Here is a 27,054-nt window from a genome sequence, read left to right as displayed (position 1 = left end):
CATAAAACAAAATATGGAGTACAGGATGAACCAGGCACAGCTGGTCACAGGGGCACCACGAACTCCTAACTCTCCACATCAGCCATCCAGGGACAGTGTGTGCTCTCAGCCCTGCTCCTTGCGTTTCTGACACACAGTCGTCAGCAGCCTGAGACAGAGCATTAAAAATGAATCCTCTCGAGACTCCAGGGCTGACTTGCCTCTCTCGTCCCTATTGTGCCTCGACAGGCGGTTGCTGCACACTAAACTACACCAACGCACACCTCATTCTGATAAGAGTGGAATCAACACCCTAAGTTACACAGATTACATCGTTTATATACAAAACATAGCGTTGAAAACAGCTAATTCATATTCATACAAAAATAATTCATAGCAAGTGTGTGCTCTGAAAAGACACGATAATGTACAGTAGGTGTTCCTTGTAATATACTACATATAGTATATATCCTTGGACTAATAATAAAAATACATATATATGAACTGGTATGGATAAGTAGAATGGGGAATCAGCTTGAAGATGCACAGCTGAAGGGGGGGTGTATCTTTCTGGTTCTATTGGTCACAATTAAGATTTACAAAGCTCTCTCCATGCAAGTGTTGTAAATATGGACTGCAGAGAACTTCACAATCTGCGCTGTCACACTCTTTCTCTTCATGTGTCTGCGCAAGCAGGCTTGACCGTCAGGTGTGTAGCAGCTTGTTTTCTTCCTTCCAGCGCACAGCCTGCTTGTGAATTCAGGCTTGCTTCTGAACTTCTGATTTGTGTGCAGGATACAAATCGGGTGAGTGGGGCTGTTACAGTCTCTTGTGTCCATACATTTGTTTGCGGCCATGCTCTGACGTTAGTGCGTGTGTGTAGAAGTGTTGAAGTGTAACAATGTCTACAATGTAACGATGTCTGGGGGTGCCGTTGGTAGAACAGACTCAAATATTCCTGGAAGTTTGCTCTACAGAAGTGTAGATTTCTGCATGCCAGGTTTTTTTTTTTCTACGTGAAAAATTAGTTATGTTACAAAGCAGAAGTGTGTTTTCCACCCCTACTTTCCACTTTGTTGTGTGATTAAAGTCACAGTCATGCACTATAAGGGCATTTATGTGATACAGGGGCACGAAATATATTTTCAGGGTTCAAACCTGGCAACGTGGCTGTGTCTTACCATCCCAAGTATTGATTTTCGGTGTGTGCCGAGTGGGTAATGCTTCAGCGAGTTTGAACTGCCCATGCACACAGAGGAAGGATACGTCTTGTTTGTGAAAAGTGGAACACTGGCCTGCACTCCCCTGTAAGAATTGTTTTGTGGGGGTGGAGGGGTGCAAAGTAACTGTGCTGTATGGGATTGTGCGAAGGAGTGCATATTTGTCACTCTCCTCTCCCACCAGCACTAACCTTGACACGGGAATGTGCAGCGGTCGCTAATGGAAGGCAATATGTCTGTTCTGCGGGGAGTGCGGCAGTTGCTAAGATACTGTCGGCAGCAGCAGCAGAGGCAACAGAGTGAGAAGAGAGCCTGGAAGTGGGTCAGCAAACCCAGAGAGACACAGAGTGACACTCAGCCACGCAGCTGTCTGCCTGCCTGCCTTTCAGCCCCAGCTGCTCAATATTTATCACTGGCAGAGATGGACAGTGCCCCAGGGCACACTCAGCTCTGCCCACTGCAGATGGGGGGCCACAGTGATGCCTAGTGCACACCAGGGGGCAGTATAGTACACAACAGCACCTCATCGCCATCCTCGCCACAAGTGTGAGTTTCCAACTCCCAAAACCAAAAGGATTGCAAACATGAGGTTTAAAAAAATCTTAAATAAATATGTTGAAGAGAAACTTATCGTTCATAAAGAATTGTTCACCGTGTTCAACCTGTATATTTAAAAAAATGCTTTGTTTTGCATAACTCCCCATAAAGACCAAATATAAATCAGTATTAATGCCATTACTTTCAGAGTGTAACACTTGTGGTCATGAACAGGCTTTGGATGTGTAAGAACATTTTGTTCATTTTTATTTTCACAGCAGTTTAACAGTATAACATAAAAAAACATGAAAAGGCGCATCGGGCTTGTCTGTGTATTCAAAGACTAACATTGCGTCTTGCAGTATAAACAAAGATGGGCAACTGCTGCTTTGAAACCCCTGTGGTCCAGCTGTTTTTTAATTAGCTGAATCTATGGCAAGGAGGGATCCAGAAACAGACCCACCTGTCCCCCAGGTACATTCAGTGAACCTTGAGTGCCTCTAACAGAGAGGTTTGACACTTACTGCTTTCAAGTCAAACAGGGGTGGCCACATTTTTGGTCAGGATCTAGTCCGATTGAGGTTATGGAACTTAATGCTCATTGCTGAACATAGGCAGGCAACGTTCACCATCTGCATCGCCAGATCATTGTAGAGCCTTACCTGCCTAGGTACCTCCTTTGCTTAAAGGTTTGGGTTTACGGGAATATCCAACACACTGCTCCAACAGCACTGCTCCAACACAAACAAATCTGTCCTTTAAGAGTTACTGCCCACACGCAAATAAAGCTCCCAAGTTTAAAATGCAGCAGCTCTTTTTAACCTTAATTACACATCACTCTTGTGAGGCCGTCACACAGAAAAGGGACAGTTTGTATTTATTGTTTGGGTAAGGAATGGACTCTTGGTTTGGGGGCACCTTACTACAAGGGCAGACATGATACCTGAAACCATGACCAATTTGAAAACGAGAAAACCACTTCCTGGGCTGGACACCTCACACAGGGCTACCTGAAAACGAGCCAGGCGGACAGTGTCGGCAGTTCAGAAGGCCACGGGAAGGAAGGATGAGGGCACTGGGTTTAATGGGCATACTGCATTGTCTCCTGTCGGGTAGGATCACTGGCGCCAGCTTCATAAACCACTTACCACTGGAAGTTATTGGGTTAGGGAAAAAGATGTGAGCACATAAACAATGGCAGCAGCTGCATTTGTCTTCCTATGGATGTTTTCGAGCGGGGAGGGTAGGTGTTTCAGCCTCCTACCCCTTTATTCTAGAAGAGGGCATCTGCTAAGCAAATAAATAAGAAACTCCTCCCCCACCTCTCATCTTTTGCACACAAGCCTGCAGATCTCCCAGCCCCGTTTAAAAGTCTGGTCCCGTGCCAGGCAACACTGTGTGCCGAGAAGCTGGCATGGATAGCCTTGTCCTCATTTATCTTGTCTTCCCTCCACTGCAGGAAAATGTCTAATTCCCCTACCACGACCACCGACCCCTCCACCCCCCACCCCACTGTCAAGCGGTAGTTTGCGCACAGCCAGTAATTGATTTATCCTCAGCTGAAGATGATGAAGACATGCCTGTGACAGTCATCGAGAATTCGACTGAACGATCTGCAAAAGGCAATGGGAGGCAGCAGCAAACCAGGCTCTTAAGACAAAGCACCATGGGTGCCTGGAACAAAGTAACCACCCTTGTTGTTGAAGCTGATTTTCTACCAGAGCTACCAGTAATCCAATGAGCATGGTGAGAAGGATATCTCCATCAACAGGCGTCAGCATAAGGCACAACATTCATTTGCTGCCTCTCTGTCACCTCTGAGATCAGATTCTGAGCTTGTGGTCAGCACAGCAAATAACTTTCTACGCCCAAACATCACCATAGAGTCAGACATAAAACAGTACAGGCCAAATGGTTAAGAAGTGACTTCTCATATCCAGAGAATGACAATGACACAGAAAACAATTTCAAAGACTTATTTCTTTAAAGACGTCAAAAGACAATTGGACATTTTGGGTTAGTCACTTCAATTGGCAGAGAAAATCCACTTGATTTTTGCAGTACATCAACTGTAACGTTCAACTGTGAGTCCTGATAAATTTCATACAGACTTCAAGACTGTGAAGAGAATCTCTCCCTCTTATGCTTTTGACAGCTGGATACATTATGCTCCTAGCCACAATCTCTTGCTTGTCCCCCCCAGAAGACCACAAACTGTGGGTGACAGAGCCATCTCCTGCTGTACTCTGCTCACATGGGTGTGGAATACTATTCAATAGTAGATCCAAGATGCTGAATCTGTTTTCGAATCATACCTTAAACCTCATTTAAACTGGCATAGAGATACAACATATATAGATTTTATGTTGTATTTTATCAATTTTATATTGCTGTATCATGTCTGATTGGTTGTTTACATTTTAAATTCCGTATACTGTTTTGTTCTTCAGTGCTTTGAGATATTGTTTTAAAATAATCCTCTATACAGAGTATAATTTATTTTTATTGTCTTGGTCTGTGAAACCAACCCTGAGTGTTTCAAGTTATGGACGTAATCCTAGTGGATCAGAGAAGCTCACTGGAATGATAAAGAGCTGTGTCACCTGGGCATTGGTCAGCTGGAGAACTAGAAGTGCTGTTAACAAACCCTATCTGAAAGACACAGTTTAAATGGGATGTGCTTAACATTTCACCAATACGGAGGTGATAGAGGAACATCCAATGTAGCTCTAGAAGTCAAACAACCATGTCCATCACAGGCTCACTAAAAACTGTCCCATGATTCCCAGTCCTACTTAAAGAAATGAGGGATATTATTCATAAGCAATTTCATCTGTAAGTAAGGATACCATCAGTACACTCAGACTGGAGGTCTGCAAATCTAGCATCTATTCACATATAGATAAGAAAGTTTTATATCTGGTAGAGCTAAAGAAAGAATAAGAGCTAAAGTAGAAGCTTGCTTACAAAGGGTTTAGAAGTGAATGTTTTGCTGGATACCACAAAAACCTGTAATAACACTAAAGGTATCTTGGATTTCATCCCTCAAAACACATACAGTAGTTCAAAAGCTATAGTATTCCAGGTAATGTACTTGTAGAGATCAGAAAGCAAGTCAATTAATAGAAAACAGTACAATCTTAAAGGAATGACATCTGTTTCGCTGAACATAAATAGCGGTGTGCCACAGGGATCCATGTCAGGCTTACAGATGTTCCTGACCCGCATTTAAATTCTGTTATAGTTTGCAATCTAGTTCAATATGCAGGTGATACAAAAATAAGGGAGTGGATAACACAGAAATAGCAGAAAGGGAATTACAGTATAGAAAGAAAGTATTGCATTGGGCAGACACTAGGCAACTTCAATGTAATGTTCATAAATGCAAAGGAAGCAGGAACATATACCAGTTGTATACCATGACAGATGTAAGAAGCTACACATGAGAGGAATCAAGTAAATACAGCAAAGTTTTACAAAGTAAAAAACATGTGTATACAATAAAAATGTATTTTATTTAAATCCACAGAAGTTATATCACGTCTTACAACCTTATTTAAAATATTTCCTTGGCCATCAAACCTCAAAATAATATTTCACCACCTTAGAAAGAATTCAAAGAAGAGCAACAAGAATGATTACTGCTTTTAGGGCATTATCACATATGGGAGGCTTCAAGGGCGCTAAAGCTCTTTAGTCTAGAAAATAAGGAGATTGAGAAGAGATTTGATGAAAGTGTATAAAATTCTGTAGAATACAGATAGGGCTACCACAGGTGACTGTTTCACACACAGTGGTAACTGGAAAGTTGTGGGTATCTTGAAAAGTTGAAGCCCAGATTTGACTCCTTCATGAAACAGTTTGAGAAAAATGTAACTTCACTTAACTCCCAGACTATCAAATGAGCAATGGCCTCCTCTTATTTCGACCTTTCTTACTGTATGTACATTTTCTGAATTGTAACCTGTTGTAGCTTGAGGAAAGAGGGAAAGGCATTAAACTGCTGTAGTTAATACATTACAATACAGTTAGAAATAGTTGGTACCCATTCACATGGGCACAACGGCAACTCATTAAATCAAGTGGCATGATCGTACAGTATAAAAATCAAGAATTTGACACATAAGTACAATATGAGAGTGCTTAATTTTGCCAGATTCTCCTAAGGACCACATGCTTTTTAAAAGGATTTTCTAGCTTTGTTCCCCAATATCCTTTAGAACTTTAGTGCAATTTTCAGACAAAAACTGTATTCTCAATTAAAGAGGAACCCCCCCCTCCCCCTTCTTCAAATGTTTTGTATCTACTGTACCCCCATACAAAGAAGAGGCAGGGAGGTGTCTGAATCGAATGAAGAGCCAGGGAGGGCTGTGTCTTTAAAAAAACAGCAACTGAGCAACGTTAAAAAAAACAGGCAAGAGAGGAAGCCATTTGTCCGTTAGACTGAAAAATATTGCCCTTTTCACAAAGGGCGAAGCTACACACTCCTCTTGCATGTGTTGAAACCACAAACTCACCAGGGCCCTCGAACACTAAGGAAAACAATTTTCGCCATGGTTTACTGAAAGCCTGCCTCAAACGAAACAGGAAAAAGGGCTGTAACCAGCTTCAAACTCTTTCTTTAACGAAACTGTGCCTGTTCAAGACACACTTTATGGTTCAATGGTATTTTATTCTTTCGCACTGCTACACTGAGGGAGTTATGCTTGATGCCTAGTGGTTTGAAACCAAAGTGTTGTTTACAAAAAATCATTTTTTAGGATGTATTTGGCACTTACATCCTCTGCCTCAGGGCATAAACAAACTGCCAGCCAACAAAAAACAGTAGTATTTCCATTTAAGCAACAACAATCTCTTACGTTTGATCTCCAGTAATGAAAGTAATGAATGAAAAAGTGTGGTAGGGTAACAGTGATCAAGAATTCTCATCTGGTGCAGAAAAAAAAGCAAAAAGATAAAAGGTTACAAATTTAGCAAGGGTGACATTTAAGTGGTAACTAAAGGACACAAGCTGACAACTCATGATCTACAAAAACAGCCAACACTTCTGTTCATAGCAGAAGCAGTTCATAAGTCCACAGAAACACTGGAAAGAGCTGTCTCTCTCCATTCCTGGGGTACAGACCAATGCATCTGGTGCACGGATTGTCAAAAGGGAGCTCTAAAAAAAAGCTTTCATAGTGATCCTGGTTTCATTGGATTATCAAATGCATCCACTTCCTTAGATACAGGACACAAGGGGTCAAAGTTGAATATATTACTATACATATTCAACAGCAGCATACAAAGAATGTTATTCATTTTTTATGTACAGTATGTGCAAAGGCTGTCCTGCCCTCTTGTGGCATCATAACACATAGTTACAGTACACATGTTTCTTTGAATTCTGTAGATTTTCACACACAGTCTCAGGTTTCACACAGACTTCCTACACAGACATTTGCAATGATTTTCCATGCCAAGATCAACCCTGTCAGGATTTGAATGTAATCCTATATGACCCTAGACTTCAGCTGGGTAGCCTATCCATCATAAAGAGTCCTTGACTTGGGCAACTTTATTATAATTATTATAAGGTCTTATGCAATTAAAATTTCTTACGCCTCTTAAAGACAGTGGATGTGGTAATAGTCATGCAAACATGTATGAGAGCTATGGTAGAGATTACTGCTACTGAACATCCATTGATCTTTCCATGATCCACTTCCTAGCCACTTCACCCTACAGGCAGAGGACCACAGGAATCCGGAGGCTTTTCCAACAGATACAGAGTGCAAAGCAGGAAAACACCCTGGACAGGATGCCAATCCGTGCACACATGGACAGTTCTGCCAGTTAACCAGCATGTCCTTTGCAAGGTGGGAAGTAACTGACGAATCCGGAGAAAACCCATGCAAATATTGGACAATATGCAAATACCACAGAGAAAATGAATCAGCTTAGATTCAAACCCAGCACTCAAGAGCTGAAAGCTGAGGCAGCAGAGCCACCATGTAGGCCCTTTTTAGGATAATTAGGTCCTTATCTTAGGGTAAACAACCCAGTAATAAATAACTTAGGTGGACAATTTAACCACAGTTCCTGAGGTAGGACAACTGGGCCCTTTAATCCGTCCATCTCTTTATCGAATACAGGTTGTGAGGGAGCCAAACCCTATCCCAGCAAGCAATGGGTGCAAGGCAGGATACACTCTGGATAGGACACCAGTCTATCACAGGTCAGACACAGACACATATTGTACGCTCATACCAGGGCCAATTTTCCCCAAAGTCAATAAACCTATCAGTATGCCTTCAGAGTGTGGGAGGACACCGGGAGAACCTGGAGGAATCCCATGCAAACTTGGAGAGAACATACAAAGCCTTCACAGATAGCACCCCAGGTCTGGAACCGAACTCGGGGTCCCAAAGCTATGAGACTAACCACTGCACCACTGTGCCACCTGGCCCATTAAACTGCTCCAATATAGTCCAAATCAATCAGTAAAATAGTCTCAATCAATCAATCATTCATGATTGACACAAGTCTAAATATGACAGACACTATGAAAGGAATAATGCGCATGGGCTAGAGGTAGTAAGCCCTTAAAAGGACTTAAAGAAAACCAGTTGAGTATAACACTTCTTTCATTAATACAGAGCCAGCCTGTTCTCTTATTGAATAATTAAGTAATTTACTTAGAATTTAACTAAATAATTTCTTCTTCTCAAAATCCTAACATTGAGTTAGACGTCCTTGCATTTAATGTGCCCAGGATCCCACGCACAGCACCTTTGAGGCTGACTCTGTTCTACATCATAACACACCCCATAAACGTAACAGTGCTCATATAACCTTGTGAAATGAATATGCAGTGTGGGGTAATGATTGATAAACTACAGTATGCATTCATTTAGAATTTACCAATATTTTGGCACAATTAAAATGGTCAACAACGTTTACATTTTTACACAAATGATTCACATTCCCATAGTAAATTTCCTCTCTAGTTATTCGTACATAGTACCATAAGTCCTGAATTCCAGTGTACCTATGAGACTGAAAACAGAATCATCAAGGTTTTTTAGTCATCCCAGTTTTTACTTATGGTTTGAAAGGCATTACTTCAGAATCACTTCTAAATCAGACACACAGAATTGTGTTTCACAGAAAGTAAAGAACACTGAAAGGCCCTCATTTATTTGAACAAGTTTTATTTAACCAAGAAATCTCCTTGAAATGAATGCTTAATTCTCAAAGAAATCTGGTAAGTGGGTGTGAGAAACAGATCACATCCCTTAAGAAGGCACAGGACTCCAGGCAAAGCCAGATTTTCTTAACTGTTTCTGGGTGTGACAAGGAACCTGGAGTCAACACACCAGACCTTGCCAAAAAAGCAGCAAGACCTCTAAAGATCACAATGGAAAAAAACAACAAAAAAATAAAATACTTCTACTAGCATTTTCACATCCTCTACAGCTTTACAAAATATTGTGATATTGTCTTTTAGATCCTTGTTTTAAAGGACTGATACAAATGCAGGTGTGATTCTCTCAAGAATGTGAAACAAAGTGATCACCTCTGTGATCTGCAGTGTGTGTGAGGACCAGTCCATGTGCTGCACACTGGCTATCTGCAAGGCTGTCTCTTGCAACCCTCCCTGCTCTGGGCTGAAGTATTTTGGTCATGGATTACTGATTTTCCCCTGCACAGAGGCTTTGTGTACAATTTCCATTCTCATTCATGCCAAAGATAAACTAAGCAAGACAAAGGTGGGTATACTTTACAATGCTGAAGGCTGGCCACTCTCCACCTCTGCCAATTTTTTTGCAACAACCTCCCCCTGCCCAACAAACAATCTGAAAGCTAAGGCTCAGTGTTCCAGAGATCTCTGATATTCTGTTGTTCTGGTGTTCTGTTACAGGCAATGGAGGCAGTGTGGCCCTATGATATATCAGTCTCCTGGAACTCATAAACGCAACTATCTTTGCCATGCCCTGCCCTAATGGCAGAAGGCACCTCCATTCTGGAATAATAAATACTTTTCGGAATGGGACAGATGACCAAGATGGGAGCAGAGTGTTTCATTTAGGTTTACCAGATATGACATGCATCCCTAAAAATGGCTATCTATAGATACATACACACTAGGATGTTATTAGACTATTAAACTAATCATTCATCCTTGTGTTTGACAGTCCTACAGGTTTTATTTTTATCTTTAAATTCTCAATGTCTAAACACCTGGGGAAAAAGTGTGGAGCTTGATTGATGATGCAAATAACTGTATTACAAAATACTTGTAATACTTGTAATACACAAGCAAACTTTTTTTTTTTGCTACGAGTTTATGCATAGGTATCTTTGGAAACAGTAGAACTATGGTGTGTATCTTTGTATGTGTTAAAAAATCCACCCAATTCCTTTAATTGTAGTTCACTGTGACTTAACCTTTTGCTGTATTCATTTTAATCTATAATGAATCATTGACATTTTCTTCTAACTCTCACTGTTGTCATGCTTTGCAAAAGGATGTACCTGTACAAGCCCTTGTACAGGTGGCACACCCTCAGCTGTAACAGCTAAAAATAGACAGAATATAAAATACAGCATATCTTGACACTGTAACCTGAATAATCAAATTACTGTATTAAAACTGACTAAACCAGTAATACTTATTCCATTTTGTGACTTAATTTAACTAAAAAGAAAATGGAAAAACCCCACATTAACTAGTGACTGCAGGTCCAACTATCTCAGATTGCACTCTGATGCACCAAGCTGTTCCTAGCTTTTACCATCCTTTACTCTAAAGGCATTTAATGCAACTGGCCTGAGCCCTGCTGTGCTCAGTCTCCATTTTCTGTGTCTCCCCTACTTTTAAGGGTTACATTATACATTTAAGGGTTAAAATGTTGAAGGTTAGAATAAATCTCTTAGTAGTCTCTTGATACTTGGGTCCTAGAAGGCGCACATGCCTCTTTGTGAATCTGAACTACAATATTTGCCCTCCACCCATGTGCCCCCAGTCTCCCTTCACTTCTCCTGGTTTCTGTCACTCCATACCACCCCCTCCTGGCTGATCTGCACTGACTATTCTCTCCGTCCGCTCCCCACCTCTTCACCACATCCCCCTCCCCTTAACACAACACAGCACTCTCTCTCTTCCTCTCCTCTCTCCCCTTTTGCACACCACTCTCTCTCGGTTCTGTTCCCCAGCTGCAGGAAATTCCTAATGATCTTCATCATCATGCGCTCTCTGTTCAAAGCAGCTCCCCTGCCAAGACTCCCCCCCCCCACTGGACCTGCCTGCACTTAGCACTGAGCGGAGAACAACGCACACACACTCTACCTCCATCTGGAATACTGCGAGCGGTATGGGTTTTTATCTTCTTGCTCTCTCCCACACCCATTTCAGGAAGACACAGTCTCCTTCACACACGCACACACACAGCCTCTCCACCATTCAAAGCGCCCTGAACAGCTAAACCCTATATGCCTCACATAACTATTCGGACACTCTGGTCACACAGATTGGAGCACTCAAGCAGGGACAACGTGGAACGGGGCAACGGGCACATTTGGAGGCCAGCAGAGACGCACTCGTTTTCATCTGTGGCGAATCCACAAGTCGGAACACACACACACACACACACACACGTGCACACAGCCAGGCTGGTGAACTCTTCGAGCGCTGAAAAGGACCACATGCTCTGAAATGCGCTCGGACGCCACCTGAAACCAGCCTGCCACTTAAACATGACACTTAAAGAAACACACACCCATGGGCACACACCATGTGCAACCTGGGCCTCGCTACCTGCACAGCTCTCCGACGTCAACCCCAGCTGCCCTGCCGGGTGACGAAGGGGATGTGGGAATGTAAATGAGCACTCTCTGCCGTCTCTCTCTGTTGCACTGTCTGGGTCTCTGTTGCAACGCTGTTTCAGCAGGAGCCTACATGCTCGGTTAAGGGTTATTTTAGGAAGGAATGGCAAGGACTTTTTAGTGGTGTTTTTTAGCCTTTTTTTTTACATTTTCCTGGCTGTGAGCCAGGGGTTTGGAGCTGTCATCGCGATGCCCCTGCTGGGGAGTCATGTGACATGGCAGGCAGCTGAGACAAGACCAGCCCCGCCAGACCGCACTGAGCCGGGGGGGCGGGGGGGGGGGGGGGAGAGGAGGAGCGAGTTTCCAAACAGTGTCTCAGAAGCTGCAGACCCAGTCGCTCTGCTTTTCCAGACAAAACACAACATCATGACATCTTGAGAAGCTTAAAAAGGAAAAGTTTGGATCATCCGGTTTTCTCCTGTTGAAAGCAAATCTTTGGTGGGTGGGATGTGCACTGGGAGTCCTCATCACAGGCTGGATGTTTTCTAATGCCACTCCGAGAAAGTTTTCACCAAAGAGTTTAAATGTCTAAATGACCCCCCCACACACACACACAAAACGCATGTCATTACTCAAGTTTCCCTTTGTTTTGCTACTGTAACTTTTGCAAACTCTTTGCCAATATTCAGTCAATTACACAAAATATAAAAATGTGTCCGAGCTAAGAATCGAGTCTTGCTACCATGGCACCAGCAGTAGCCCACCTCATGCAGTTTCTAACGAAGATATAGACATCACGATGCCTGTTTTGCAGACATTATGAAGCTCATATTTTACTTCCGCCAGGCAAGGGGAGAGGCCTGCCCCATTAGCTTGAGCTGGCTAATCCCAAACGAGTTCTAAATCCTGAAAACGTTGGAGGTTTTAAAATCGTTTGGAAAAATAAAAAAGCAGACATGTTTGTTTTCTCGGACTGTAGGGCTCATTTAATGTCATCAGTAACTGGTCATTAGAAAAACAGTTCAGTCTTCTCCTTGGGGTTCAGAGGTCATCAGTTTGTCTCCATTTCAGATTCTCCAAGCAGGTACCTGTCAGGAACAGGTTCACTGAACAGACTCCATGGTAACATGTGCAATGGCAGGATTACATGGAATTCTGCATGCTGAACAGAAAATGATAACTAAAATGACATTACATCCACAGAACATCTGTGAACCTTTTCATTATGCACTGCTGAACAGGTGCTGAGGCAGACTTTTAGGCTCATCTGCAACTCTCAGAAGCCTTTAATACTGCTGCAGTTTTTTAAAAAAAGCAGCCATATAAAATTTCAGGATTCAAGCGTCGTATTTTCTTGTTATGAAATCGATTGGTGGTGTTGAATGGATTCTAACTGTTGCAGAACAAAAAGGGCTCCTGAAAACTGTCAAGACAGAACATAAGGAAATACCACAGGGAAGTACACCAGCATGGCACAGCATACAGAGCGCTGTGACACACCAAATGTTTTTACTCCAACCAGACTTTCTCCTTTGAAAAGTCTGTTTTGCTTCTTCTTTGAAAAGTATTTTCTGCAGCAGTTTCACAGAAGTATGAAACAGCACAAAAAGAGAGGAAATTGAGCTACTTTTTCCATTTCTACCAACATTTACTTTGTACTCTTTACCAACACGACGCATGGCTTATGACTGCTTGTACAGTAGAAAAAAATATTTTACAACGTATATCTACAAAGACTTTATATAAAACTTTGAATGAGGCCTAGCATTTGAGAAAAGAGCCTTTGTGCTCATTATTGATTGATTGCTAATGGCATATGTGAGAAAAGACAGAAAGAGGTCTGTAATGAGGGCAGAGAGGGTACAGAGGAGCCTTGACAAATACACCTGTATTCATTACGGTAATGAATCACTCAGAGACAAATGTGCTATAGACCTTGACCCTTTTGTTATGAAGAAAGTCTATTGAATCTGGCAATGACTTAGTGGCTCCTAAGTCAAGCCTCCCTCAAACCTTCTTCTGTTACTGGGATACATGGCAAGTCCACAGCACTGCTAGTTTCCAAGGAAACAGCCTCGAAGCTCACAGTGTAAACAACAATGGCAGCTCTCAGGCCTACGTTAAAGGGATAGATGTGTCAAACTGCTTAAAAAAAATGCCTGGAAAATGTGACTGGGCTGATCACGTCCTTCAATGCCCAGCTTTCTGTGCAATTCATTTCCTGTATTTTTTTTTGGTCCTGTTCCAAAATATACTCTCTCTGCTGTGGGGTCTTTTCTTGAATTACTTGAGATTAACATCCACATATCACCAGTCTCAGTTAGACAACTGCAGGTATCGAACGACTGCACATTTGCCCAAAAGATAACATCCCGAGTCTGTGCTGTAGTCTGAAGTTAAATACAAAGACTACAAATCAAATGACTATGTCTTATCACACTGAAACAATTTCCATGGCATTACAAGCACAGTAATACACTTAGGCTGGGTGACATTTCTAGTCCAGAAAAGAGGTACAGCCTACTCATCGAATCATTGAAAACATGGAGGTCTCAATGGATTACCTGCATATAGTGTTAAAATTCACATATTATTCTCTATTCACATATTTTTTTAGAATATGTATTATATGTCCATCCATCCATCTTCTGCTTCTTCCAATTCAGGATCGCGAGGAAGCTGGAGCCTATCGTGGCAAGCAACAGGAGCAAGGCAGGACACATCCTGGATGGAACGCCAGTCCATTGCAGAGCACACAGTCACACACACTCGCACCTAGAACCCATTTCACCTACAGTACCAGTATGTTTTTGGACTGTCAGAGGAAACCCTTGTGAACACTGGGAGAACATACGAACTCCACACAGAGATCACCCCAGGTCCAGAATTGAACGCAGGGCGAGGCAGCAACGTGAATCGCTATGCTACCATGTCCCTCATATATTATTTGTCTGGATGCAGAATGCATACACAACATGTAGTAAACAGCTCCCAAGTGCCAAAAAACACAGCTTAGATTCTGTTCTGAAGAAAAACAAAACTCCTTCCCTGGGATCAAGGAAACATCCCTGGAGACCCTGAAACTCAAATGAAAATGCAGAGTCTCCAGGAAAAAGACAGGGATTAGGCAAGTGTGAGTTGAGAGTGTGTGAAATCTAGAAAATAGGATCTACACAGGAAAACAGAGCTGGCAGCGACAGAAGAAAATAAAAACATTACAACACACTACAGTTCTATTACTGAAACATTTCAAATAGAAATCTGCCTATGCTAAACAGAGAACGTGACTACTTAATATTTAAAGATCCCTGGACTGTTCACACAGTGCAGGGGTGTTAACCCGGGCATCCAGGTTAAATTCTATTCTGGGCTGGCCTTCCTGAAGTTCCCCTCCACCCTTAATTGTTGGAGCAGTTTCTGACTTCTCTATCAGACCTGCTGTGAAGCGGTACTGCTGGCGCAGAATGGCTGCAATATGTCATCCATGTGGGAGCAGCAAGTGGGATCCATTGGGATGAAAGGTAGCATATATACATTTAACACCTACTGTACATAAGTGCAATTAATTATTATTATTATTATTCATTAAATAGAAAATGCAAGATGGGTCTCATTGGAGCTTGGATAATGTAGGTTCTAATTCTGGCTAACCCACTTGCTGACTATAGCTTGAAAGTCTGTACCTTATAGGCCTGAGCCTATCCTGGTTTTTGTAAAGTTAAGTGTGTTGTGAGCACATGACTGCAGCAATAGCAATACTCATTGATATAGATGGGGTCACTTTTTGCTGCATGAGACTTGAACCCAGAAACCTTCAACTGGCAGTCTAAAACCTTACCCAAAACTCTATAGTGCCTATACTGTGGACTATTACTACAACGAATCTTGGAAAGCAAAAGAAGAGTGCTATCTATGGTTTCATCATAAGCTACGCAGCCTCCAGCTGTTTCTATGTAATTATTTAGAGATCCAAGTCAAAGTACAGAAACAATCTGGACCTGGACCAGCCTCAGGCTGAAAGAACCTATCCAGTACTCTGAGCGAAGCCCTTTATCAGAAGAACCACTCGGAAACTCAAATAAAATCATTTTTTTATCTGCGGTAGCACGGGGTAAAAAAAAAAAACAGCAACTTGCTCTGCCTGGTCTCCTTGTCACAGTCTGCAAGTTTCAACATTAAAAACCATAGTGGAGCAAATTTCACAAAAATGTTCAGTGGAAAAACCTGAATATTGTGAATCTCCCTCTGATGCCCATGTTTTTACAGACCATGACCCCATTTACACCTGAGGGGAAATGTACTTGTGAGAGTAACAGGTTTTGAAAAACAGACAAAATTCTATACTATACCTTAGACCAACGAAAAAACGAAAGGATATATGGCAGTTAACGTAAGTGACCTACTGTATAAAATTGTACATGCAAAATAACACTTTAAATTAGGTATTTATTTGCCTGCTGAACAGAAGCCCATATTTCCTATATCCCTATATTGATCACATTTTAAAGGGTAAATTGTTTTCATACAGACTCTAAACAAGTAGAGGCCAATTTGCATTCCTTCCCACAATGAAAAAGTTTATTGTATTTTGCAAGTGTGGGTTGATCTTTGACACTGGTCTGCAAAGCTCCTGAGAAGTTAAGTGTTGCTGAATTTACACCCTGCACCACCACAGTGAAATATATACACACACCTTTTGAGAAGGGATCCTTTGGGATGAAAAGTGATTATTTGACAGCAGATTTACAAAACTTTCAGCTCAATATTATCATAAACTAAGCAAGGCTGGACCTGATAAGCACTCGGATGGGAGACCTCTAAGGAAAACCAGGTTGCTGTTGTACATGATGTTGGCAGACCAGTAGGTGGCACTGTTCTCTCTGGACCAGCATTTGCAAACCAATGCCTAAGTATGGTGCCAGGAGACATGCTGATTTTGCACAATCAGGCAATTCTGCCGTGTAGTGGGGCTGCTGGCATCTAAATACCACCACATTTCAGTGATAAATGATGTGACTCTCCTCCTGTGTATAAGAAGCATTTCACGATGTTTTAGAATGAGAAGCACCATAAAAAGCCAAATATTACCTGGCACAGTATTTGGCTGGTGAGTATGACTAAATTGTTTATCCTGTCCCAATGCTACTTGCACAAAACTCAAGCATCTTGAAGTGTAAAAAACTGCCTAGCAGGACCTCAAGCCCAGAATTTAAGGCAAGAGTTAATCCTGATATGCTAAACTCAGATCACAGATAAGGCAGAAATTATTCAAGTGGTAGATCTCCAAGCCGAGAAAACTTTCAACACAGCAAGGAAATATGCTGCACTGGCAGATTTAACAAAAAGTTAAGTTCCCATGCAGGCAGATTAAACGAGATACTTCATTTCTTCTTTCTGCCTTAACCAAAAGATGGCGGCTCCATTCATCTTCCTCCTTCCTGTTCTTTTCACACCTGTGCCCTGTCACTCTCTGGCCCCTTCTATAAGATTCTCTTTTTAACCCAATTTGACTCTCAAAATGTTTTCGGATTTTGTGTTACCAATTAAAAAAAAAGATATAAGGACCAAATATGTTTTTCTAAGATGCAAACCGAGGCAGAAAGTCAAGGCACTGCAAAACAGTGATTAGGGCTTTGAATTTGATTCAGTTTTGCATGTTCAAACCCTGATGGGGGACAGCTTTTGAATTCTTGACTACTTCACTTGAATACTTCACTCAGATTGCTTCAGTAAACTGCAAAGCTTTGTAAGTGGATTCAAATGTTAGTTGCTTTACATTACATTATTTTTACAGTGTCAAAAGGAATCAATAATTATACATCAAAGTTTATTGTGCAGTGATAGAAAGTGTCAGTGTTTTTTCCTTAGGTCCAAAACTTTTTAAGCAGAGAAGTTTCCGCAATGGTTATCAACAATGCTAGTGGGCAGAATTCACTTTTTTAATTGTGTAGTACACTACAGGGAAAATGAACTCCATTAACAGCTTTCCCAGTAGGCCTGTCCCTCAGACTTGATGCTACCCTGAAGACTCTGAAAAACTGTTTTTTTGTTTTCCTTAGATCTGTCATTCACTTTTCCATGATCAATTTCAGTTCAATTAACAAATGAAAAACCTGTCCATACAACACAAACATTTTTTATTTCATAAAGAATATTATATTTCTTCCTGAAATATAAACACTGAAGTTAGAAGCAGGCTTTAATTGAAGGGCAATTGTGTCTGGGACCTTCTGTATTCTGCAGACTGTGTGTGAAAATGACACAGCTAGCACAATCCTCTCTGCCTCATCAGGCAAGTTTTGATGATGCCCAGACTTTGAAAATGTTACAAATGCTTCATATGAGACAATTCAAAGAAATTATGCAAAGAATTAAAGAACCTAGACATGAGTTGTGATTTGAACCTCATGTTTCAAAACCTTGTTGTTATTTTATCTCAATCCTTGTCATCTGAAATTTTCACTTGCAGGACCTGCACACACTGTATCCCCCATGCCCAGCTCTGAATCAGCTAACACTTTCCTGCAGGACTGTAGGAGACCAGAAATTAATACAGCAGCTTATTAATACAGGGACTAAGCATATGGAATCATATGGAATGCAAATGTTTAACAGACACAGCTAGCACCTGGATGCTCGATGCTGACTGCTGTTGATGTGCCAGGTGGATGCTGCACATTGGTGGCGGTGGAGTGGAGTCCCCATTACCTGAAAAAAGCGCTTTGAGTGGAGTGTCCAGAAAAGCGCTATATAAGTGTAAGCAATTATTATTAATTATTGCTGTGGGCTCCCCCTTTGGTTCAACCAATTAAGGTGCTTGTTCAGAGCGCAGGCTGAGCCCTGTGGTTTGGACACTGATGGATCGTGCTTTGTCCATGTCCTTAGCTGACATATAACCAGGATTGCAACGGGGCACAACTGGCTGAGCTCTGCCAGTGCTGGGTTGAGTTTTAGTGGACCAGGGATTTTGTGGCTTTTGGCACACCTTGCTGTGTAACTGAGGCCTCAATAAGATATCACAGTAACATTGATATCAATGAGAAGTCACAGTGATGTCACAATGGCATCAGTGACAGACCACACTCTTCCAATGGGTGCTAACTCTCCTGTATGACACTACAGAGCTTTCAGCCTGGGATATAATGAATAGCTCTAACAGGTGGACAGGTTGAAGGAGTAAATCTTCAAATCCACTGGTATAACGCCTGTAGCAATAACTTAAGCAACTATTAACTGCAAATTACCTAGTTATAAAACAGAAAGGCAATTCCAAATTTTTGCTAAATTCACACCTTCAAACAAAATGCTGCTTCAATTCTAGTCTTTACCATCAGCACTAAACTGGGACTGAGTGCAGAAAAGGTGGTTGCAACCCACCATACATATTGTGGCACAGCCAAGACTTCAACTTATAACTTTCAGGTATCTGGACTCATGATTTCCACTAAGAAAAATGGTTGTTACTGAGGAAACCAAACAGGAGCCAGAATTCCCCCCCCCACAACTTCTGGAGACTCATTCTTCATGTGTTTCCAAATTCACAAGAGCTGTTTCGTGTTAAAAGGAGACCTGCAGTCAGACCTGGCCAATCTGGCCCTTCCCAGTGTGGACAGACCGCGCTACTCTGACAGTTACACAGTCCAGACGAGAGGCCCAAACTGGCTTGCTTGGCCGGATCTTGCGAAACTCTTGAGAAAAAAACACCAAGAGGATTCTCAGGCCTTACATACAAGCCCCCCACCCCCCGCCTCCTAACCCCCCCCCATTCCCACAAGCCTGCTATTTGTGCAACTGAACCACAGCAGAATTTTGGACGACATTAAAAAAAAGCCTACTCTTCTGCCAGTTAGCAGTCTGTTTCTCTTTAGCCAGCTCCCCAAGACACGCACTCTCCCTCTCTCACACTCTTTCTCAGAAACTCTCAGCGCATACAGCAATTCACTCACTTGCACAGAGAGCCTCCCCAGCAAAACACACAAACAAGGGACAAAGACGGTGACACTGACAGACTAACACACCAGAAAACGCATCAGTACCCATTCAGACCCGGGAACACTAACACATGACTAAAACACACAGTCAGTTGTTTTACTAGTGCTCCAGCAGTTCTAGAGGACCAAGTCATATTCTGTGTTGATGCATAGAATCCGGCTGCAGCATATACTTCCTATGTTAACACAACAAAGGGAAATAGAGAAAGAAACTCTCTTAACTCTGGACTGACCTTACACTTCCTTTTGTGGGAAGATCCCAAGTATCCCTTCACGTGCAGATATAAAAATGTGCATGATGACACGCAGAACACAGATATCCTATGTACCTTTTTATGTACACAGAGCACAATATCAAAGCCCTGGAATTTTCACTGCTAGTTCACCATGGATACACAAAGAACTTCCACTGTTCAGGATTATAAATGATTTCAGACTTCACAAGGTACAGGTCCTGGTACTTAAAACAACAGTAGGTGCTGAATAAGTGTAGGTTACTACCCTTGTTTATATAAACCTGTAAAGGCATACTGTACATGGAATTCAAATAATATTCAAATACGTACACAAAAAGAAATTACTTTGCTGCTTCTCTGCTTCAATCCGTACAGTAGCCGAACCTCAAAGGAATCAACAATAAATAACAATAACTTCAAATACTCCATCATAAAAAATTAGACAGGGTGCAAAGAGAAGACTTAGTCTATCTTCCTGTTGGCTTTGAAATCAAGCAACAGATCTGTCTTCCTCAGAAAGAAACTCCCTAGCCAGCCTGCAATCTAAACTGCTCAATCATAGTGTCTGTAAAACTCAAAAAGAAAATTCAGACTGTCAAACTGATTCATACCTTAAAACAGTTATCATTTCTATACGAGTAAAAAATGATTACCTGACTTCCACCCTCATTCGTAACATCTGAAGAACACTAACAGTCACTGAATGTCAGTCTCTATCCCTTCCACATCTTGATGATAAAATCTGGAACAAAGCCTAAATTTACAACCTCAATCAAGAACTTATTTTATCAACTTGCAGATCACATTAACAAATACAGAAACGTCTAGAAAAATTAATGCTTCACAGAAATACCGGTACAAGGAGAATACAGTTTTTCAGAAACTGGCTTCCTAAATAATTGATATTTCCTTACATTTCTATAGCTCTTTTCATCTCACAGGATTCCAAAACACTGTACATATAGGAACACACATTTCATCTACCACTGAAGGACAGCATCCTCTTTTAGTCAGCACACCATGGATAACACCTCTACTCTTATGAACAGTGCTATGGGATCTTTATGACCAAGTAGTCAGAACTTCGGTCCTCAGGATAAACTTAAATTTAACATATCAGTGACTCCTTCTGCACACTGTGTCCAATTATCACTTACAACAGCAAACCTGGTTTTCCTTAGAGGTCTCTCATCCCTGGCTTCACAGATCTGGCTAAATCAAGGCTGAGTGGTACGTATTCTATCAAAGCAACTGCAACTGAATGCCTTCCACTGTGGTTCAAATAAATTGTCAATCAATCATCATATAAAGACATCTATCATCACCCTTTCTAATACATCGAAGATGAGTCAAAAAGGAGTACAAAAGTACACACACTGAAATTAAGCGCAAGTATATTCACAAGTGTAGGATGAAACTGTGCATGTAAAGAGTAGGGGGTCTGCGTTTCCAATGCTCCAGACCTGTTTCAGTTAGCCAATACCCACACACTTTATCCTTACATAGTTTAAGGCAGATTTGCGTGACTCTTGGTGATCAGATGATGCAGCGTCAGTATTGTGAAGCACAGAAAGATCTTCTCCCTGGATATCCCCATTGTGGAACCTGATAAGAAAACTAATAAAGGAATACTTAACTCAGAAAAGGAAAACAATTGCTCTTGTCTCTCAAGATTGCTATGGTCCTGGAAACAAGAACTTGGTGCTGTTTAATTAAGTAAGTGCTCCTGGTAAGAGTAATAAAAATAAAGACAGAAAATGAAGAATCCCGCTGGTACCTGGCAGTCTGCTGTAGCAGGACTGATAGAAAGATATTGATGTTTTTACCCCCTTTTTCTTCCTACTTGCTGGCTGCTCCGTTTCACACCATACAAAAACACTTAAGTCATCTGAAAGCCATCTAAACCACAGCCACTCATTTCCTGCTCTTTGCTAAAAGGTAAAAAGAAGCCCAGGCCCACACTGGCAAAGAAGGTACCTCACAGCACATACAGGCCTGTTGGAAGAGATGGATGCACCTTGCCTCTTCGCTGTTTTTTTTAAAAAAAAGGGGAGAGTTGCAGAAGGAAGGAACAGCACATGCGAGTACACCGGAGAAAAGCAGCAGACCTCTGGAGACAATTCTGAGAGCATGCCTGTACGACAGCTCCACCAGTTTTGTGGCACTGCAGTGCTAGAGTTAAAGAGGCTTTGTTTCCCCGAGGGCAAGAGGCCACAGACTACCTCCATCTCACTCTCAGAAGTGGTGTGAGAGGAATACGGTAAATGAGCAGTTAAGGTCCCTCGCTCCCTTTATCTCCCATTTTCTCCCTCGCTGAAACGTCTTGCGTTTTTCTTCCTGGTGTAGAGGAAACCTGTGTTTTTGTTTCCTCTCTCAGCATTAAAGGGGTACAATGGAAAGGTAGGTTTCCTTTCTGCCTCTTACCCTTTGTCTGTCTACCGCCCCTTTAGGGTGGCTCATGTTCTCTCTATCTGTCTCAAACAGACGCTGGGAGTCTGAAATAGGCAACAATGGTGTGCTTTCTTTCTGTCTTTGGGAGTCTGTGCTGTGCTATGAGCCTGAGCAGTGTGGTGGCTCTCTCCAGGGCAGTAACAGCAGCACAGGAAGCCACATGTCCCCCCAGGGGCGGCAGGACTCATTAACTGCTTCCTCACAGAAGAAGCTGCACAGACCAGGCAATTACAGCCGACCTGCACAGCCAGATACCCTGCGCAGATGACGAACAAGGGCAGGGCTGTGAGTCCCACACTCTGACACCCAGGCGCACAAGCAGGGCCGGAACTTTTCTAGGAGAAACAGCGACAATTATTTTTGTCCCGCTATTGACAAAAACGGAAAGTCTTTCATTTACTGCATTCCCTTATATACAGTATATTTATATATTCATAAATATCATTTTCTTTAGAGGTAGACAGAATATAAAACTTTGCAAAGACACGACGCTACCAACGAATAAGAACAGCTGCTGGGCAAAAAATTCCGGCTGTGAAACAAAGTGTGCAGCTCTGCCACTGAAGCTGATTTTCTGGCATTCCTGGACGCACTTAGTAGGAACCAAACAAGATGGCTCTACCAGAAGAGATGATTTTCTACTATTTTCTGAAGAAAGGCCTTCACCTCAGTTTGCTTGTCAGTATCCGGCTGATCCACCTATTCATTTCTTAACCAACAGGACACCAGTCCATAACAGGGCACACACCGTACAAATATAAACACCCACACAGTCACACCAGGGTCAATTATCCCAGAAGCCAATGAACCTACCACTATGTCTTTGGACTGAGGGAGGATAGTGGAGCACCCAAAGGAAACCCACATGAACACGGGGAGAACATACAAACCCCACGCAGATAGCACACTACGTTTGGAATTGAACCAGGGACCCCAGGGCAGAGAGGATAACAACTGGTTTGAAGCTTTTATTCATTTGAAGATATCTATGTTGTCTTAAACACTTACTCATTTTGAAACTGCTATTTCAAAACTACTGAGTAGTCATGCTTCTTGAACTTGCTAGAGGCAACTGGGCCGGCCAGCGCACATCCTATAAATTTTAGGGGTAACGGACTGTTTGGACTGTTTAGACTGAGGATACTGAGATGGTATAAGGAAAAAATAAAATCTTGACATTGTATTATACACAGCTCACACAATTCTTGCACTGCCAGTGCTGACTGCATTATTGACTCCAACAGACACGTAACAGGACAAGTAACAGGAGCAACAGCATGATGTCAGATTGACTAGACTAGGTCTAATGCAGATTAGACTTAAGACACTCAGGACTCCAGTCAAGCCACTTTTTAAAGGGTCCCAGAGAATCAGCTTCCATGACGTTCCTACACAGTCCATTCAAATCACTCTCAACACTTTGTGATCTTTTTTAACCGTCCAAATTCCTTTTGTTAATTCATGTCAAATATTAGCATTTAGATCATTTTGGTTTTTTTTTACAAAGGCAATAAATCCAAGCTATAATGGGAGCATATCAGAAACACTGAACAAGACATAGTAATAAGAAGAAAATATATTTCTTTAGTTTTCATCAGAGAGGGATTGGTATAGTGTAATAAGTGAACCTGTGGACTCATAACTGACAGGTTGTGGGTTCGAGTCCCCACTGCAGGCACTGCCTTGTACCTTGAGTGAGGTCCATTACCCAAGTTGCTCCCCCACAGCTGTAGTGGGGACAGGCATGGCTGGGGAGGTTAATCCCTGCAATGAACTAGCGACCTATCCAGGGGGGGGAATCACAGGCCCGCTTATCGCTATAGATGCTAGGATGAGCTCTGGCCCCATGAGCCACAGAGGCTCTGGTCTGGCCTCTACCTTTTCCCATCAAATTAGACCCCTGAGAATTTAGAATTAAGGTTAATGCATGACCACGACTCAATCTATCCTTTTGTCAAGCAATTTAAAAAACAGTGCTTAGCTCTACACCAATCAATCACTCATTAATCGTCAGTCTAAGCATGTGTACTGCACATTTGGCACCATTTTCCCCATTTAATTGTGCAGGCAAGCTCATTTTTCTTATGTTGTCGGATATTATTTTCTGGAGGGGTACTACTGGTTTTGGCAGTTTTCGTTATTGATATTTGAAAATAAGTCAAGAAAGCCATCACATACACCTTGACCTTTAGCACTCAACAACCCAGGGACACCGACTGGTAAACTTCAGCATACAAACTTTACAGCCTTTGAACTAATGCCATCATTAGTCAGCAAGGTCCCAGATCACACCACGGAATTATAAAAAACTTCATTACGAAAATAAGTCTAGCACTCAAAACCATGTTGTTCAAGGCTCTTGCAGTCTGAACGTGATACTGCAAAAGATGGCGCACCGCCCAAGCACAATATTCCCGAGTGGGATCTCCTGTGACCCAGTGCATCACTCCAGGTGTGTATAAGGAGTGTAGGTGTAGGCTTAGGATGCAGCAGAACATATTCCACTGAGCTGGTCCAGCCCGGTTGCTGGGTGAAGAAATTTGGTTCCCTCCTGTTGAGGTTGTTTTTAATGAGCTTTGACAGCTGGAAGCTGCAAGGGGCTATTTTTAGCTGCCCAGAAAGAGCCGGAAGGATTGCAACGATGCGCAGAGAAGCAAGGAGGCTCAGCGTGTAGAAATGGAGCAGAGACCACCCTCTCATTCCCCCTGTCGGCACTCCCCGCATTTCAGTCCCACTCCCCCAGCCTGACCACGTACCAAGTGCTTGCTGTGCTGGACTAGGATCTTTCTAGGGCTTGAGCAAAGCACAGGGCACACTAGCTCTTAAAGCAGTAGGTTGCATGATTAGTATTTCTGCATCACTTACTTTGTTTCACATCTTATTTGTCAAATATTCCGTGACTCCTTTTCTTGTGTTGTTGTGTGGAGACAGGATCAATGTGATAATTGGCTCCCACAAAACGTGCTTTTCAAATGAAAAGCTTTAATACACGGAATGCTTGGTAAAATCCAGGGCATAAATGGAGTGGGAGAACAGGCCTTTCTGCCCCTTTGAGACAGCAGCAATACCACCTCAAAAGCTAAGCAGGACTGAACCTGGTCAATACTGGAATGTGAGCTCCAAGGAAAACCATGTTGCCACTATAACTGGGGTCACTGGACCAGTTGGTGGCACTGTTCTTCCTGGACCAAAATTTCAAATCCAATGCGCTCAGGTATGGTCTTCTTTTGATGAGACATTAAAAGGTCTTGACTACTTGCTCATTTAAGTTCCTATGGTACCTGTTTGGAACAACAAGGAGTGTTTAACCCTAGTTTAAGCCTTGGTACCCTTGGCTAAATTCCATACTAGGTTGCACAATTCAGCCTGTCTAAATTCCCTCCTTAGTTCACGCGGAGAAGTATCTTCTCCCTTGTGGGTGATGCACTTTGATGCACTTTGGTGGTACGTCCCCTCATATACGTATACAGTACATGCAGAGTGCTTTGGGGCAAATTTGGATGTCAAATTCTTTACAAAAGTAATTATTTTATCTATACAGTAGTCCAAATGTATTCCTAATTTTGAAATATCTAAATCTTAATAGCTAGCCTCTAAATTATTATAAATCTGGGGCTCAGCAATTTATTCCACTCACTACTGCAAAAAAGTGCAAAAATTTGAGTCATATTATGTTGGTCCAACTGACTGCAAATCTAAATGTTTAGATTACGGATCCATGCTCTTAAACCAAGTGCACTAGGCGTGGTTTATTCCATTCAAGAGCTGGAAGACAAGAATAATGGCTGCCCTGAGCTTAAGAAGGTATTTGCTTCTTTACTACAACCTTTGAGAAGTCTCCTCAGTCTCTGTTGGGAAGCATAAATGAAATGTGATGCAATTAATCAAGAAAATAGCAGGATGAGGCAGTTTTAATGCCTCCACATGTAAAACAGACACCAATAGTACATGAATCTTGGGGAGTTGAATCAACCTAGACAGCATATCGAAACCCTCATAGGGCTGATCTCGAAACGGACCAACAAAAACAGCGTTTATCGTTTTTGAGATTTGATTGTCTGGAATTCTGAACGTATATATCTAATACTGGACTTGCACTTCAAGTCACCACTCAGTAGCCTGATAAGGCACCTAATGTAAGGCAGCACTCTGATATCACTATCAGGAGCATCACCCACACAATGCATAGAAACCATAGGAGACTGTGCAGATGAAAGCGATCGTTGGCTATAACCTTGGTTACATTAAAAAAAAAGGAGTGTTGTTTTTCCATCACAATTTAACATACAGGTAAAAACAATTACTGTGTCTCAAAAATTGCTTAAAGGAGAATGCTTCTATTTTAAAGTAGATGCATGTTGTTTGCATGTTTTTCTCTTTTGCAGAACACTGAATCTTTGTGTACTTAGACAAGTGTCATAGGTGCTAGAAACAGTTAGAATAAAGAGACCTCCGTGGTCTCAGGGTATTCTACCAATTGTACTAAAGGAAATGACGGATGTTATTTATAGACCATTACCAAAACTCTTACAACAGTCACTCAAGACTGGGGAAATACCCACTGACTGGAAAATTGCTAATGTAGCCCCTAGCGACAAGAAGGGTGACAAATCTGATAGAAGTTATTATAGGCCAGTGTGTCTTATTTTTATCGCATGCAAGGTTGTGGGTATGATAATCAGATCTAAACCAGAGGCTCATCTACTGTATATGGGAAGAGTGTTTGCGGAGATGTATTTAGAAAAGGTAGGTCATGCTTAACTTTATAGTTTTCTTTGAACAAGTAACATCAGTAATGGATACAAACCATGCATATGATATGATACAATTAGA

At 41.9% G+C, this 27,054-nt stretch overlaps 1 protein-coding gene and 1 long non-coding RNA gene across 5 annotated transcripts in view; one reads left to right on the top strand and one right to left on the bottom strand.

Moving 5' to 3' along the window:
* Positions 1–27,054, bottom strand: part of ahdc1 (AT-hook DNA binding motif containing 1) — a 93,364-nt gene that overhangs the window by 34,045 nt on the left and 32,265 nt on the right. The window lies entirely within an intron of this gene.
* On the top strand, positions 629–4,185 carry LOC148649831 (uncharacterized). The gene is made up of 2 exons (XR_015925942.1): positions 629–785; positions 3,196–4,185. It is a non-coding gene; the product is annotated as an uncharacterized LOC148649831 (long non-coding RNA).

Source organism: Lepisosteus platostomus, chromosome 13, assembly GCF_059453375.1.
Source record: "Lepisosteus platostomus isolate fLepPlt1 chromosome 13, fLepPlt1.hap1, whole genome shotgun sequence".
Taxonomy (NCBI): domain Eukaryota; kingdom Metazoa; phylum Chordata; class Actinopteri; order Semionotiformes; family Lepisosteidae; genus Lepisosteus; species Lepisosteus platostomus.
Note: the sequence above shows the minus strand (reverse complement) of the source record. Positions and strands in the feature narration are given on the sequence as shown.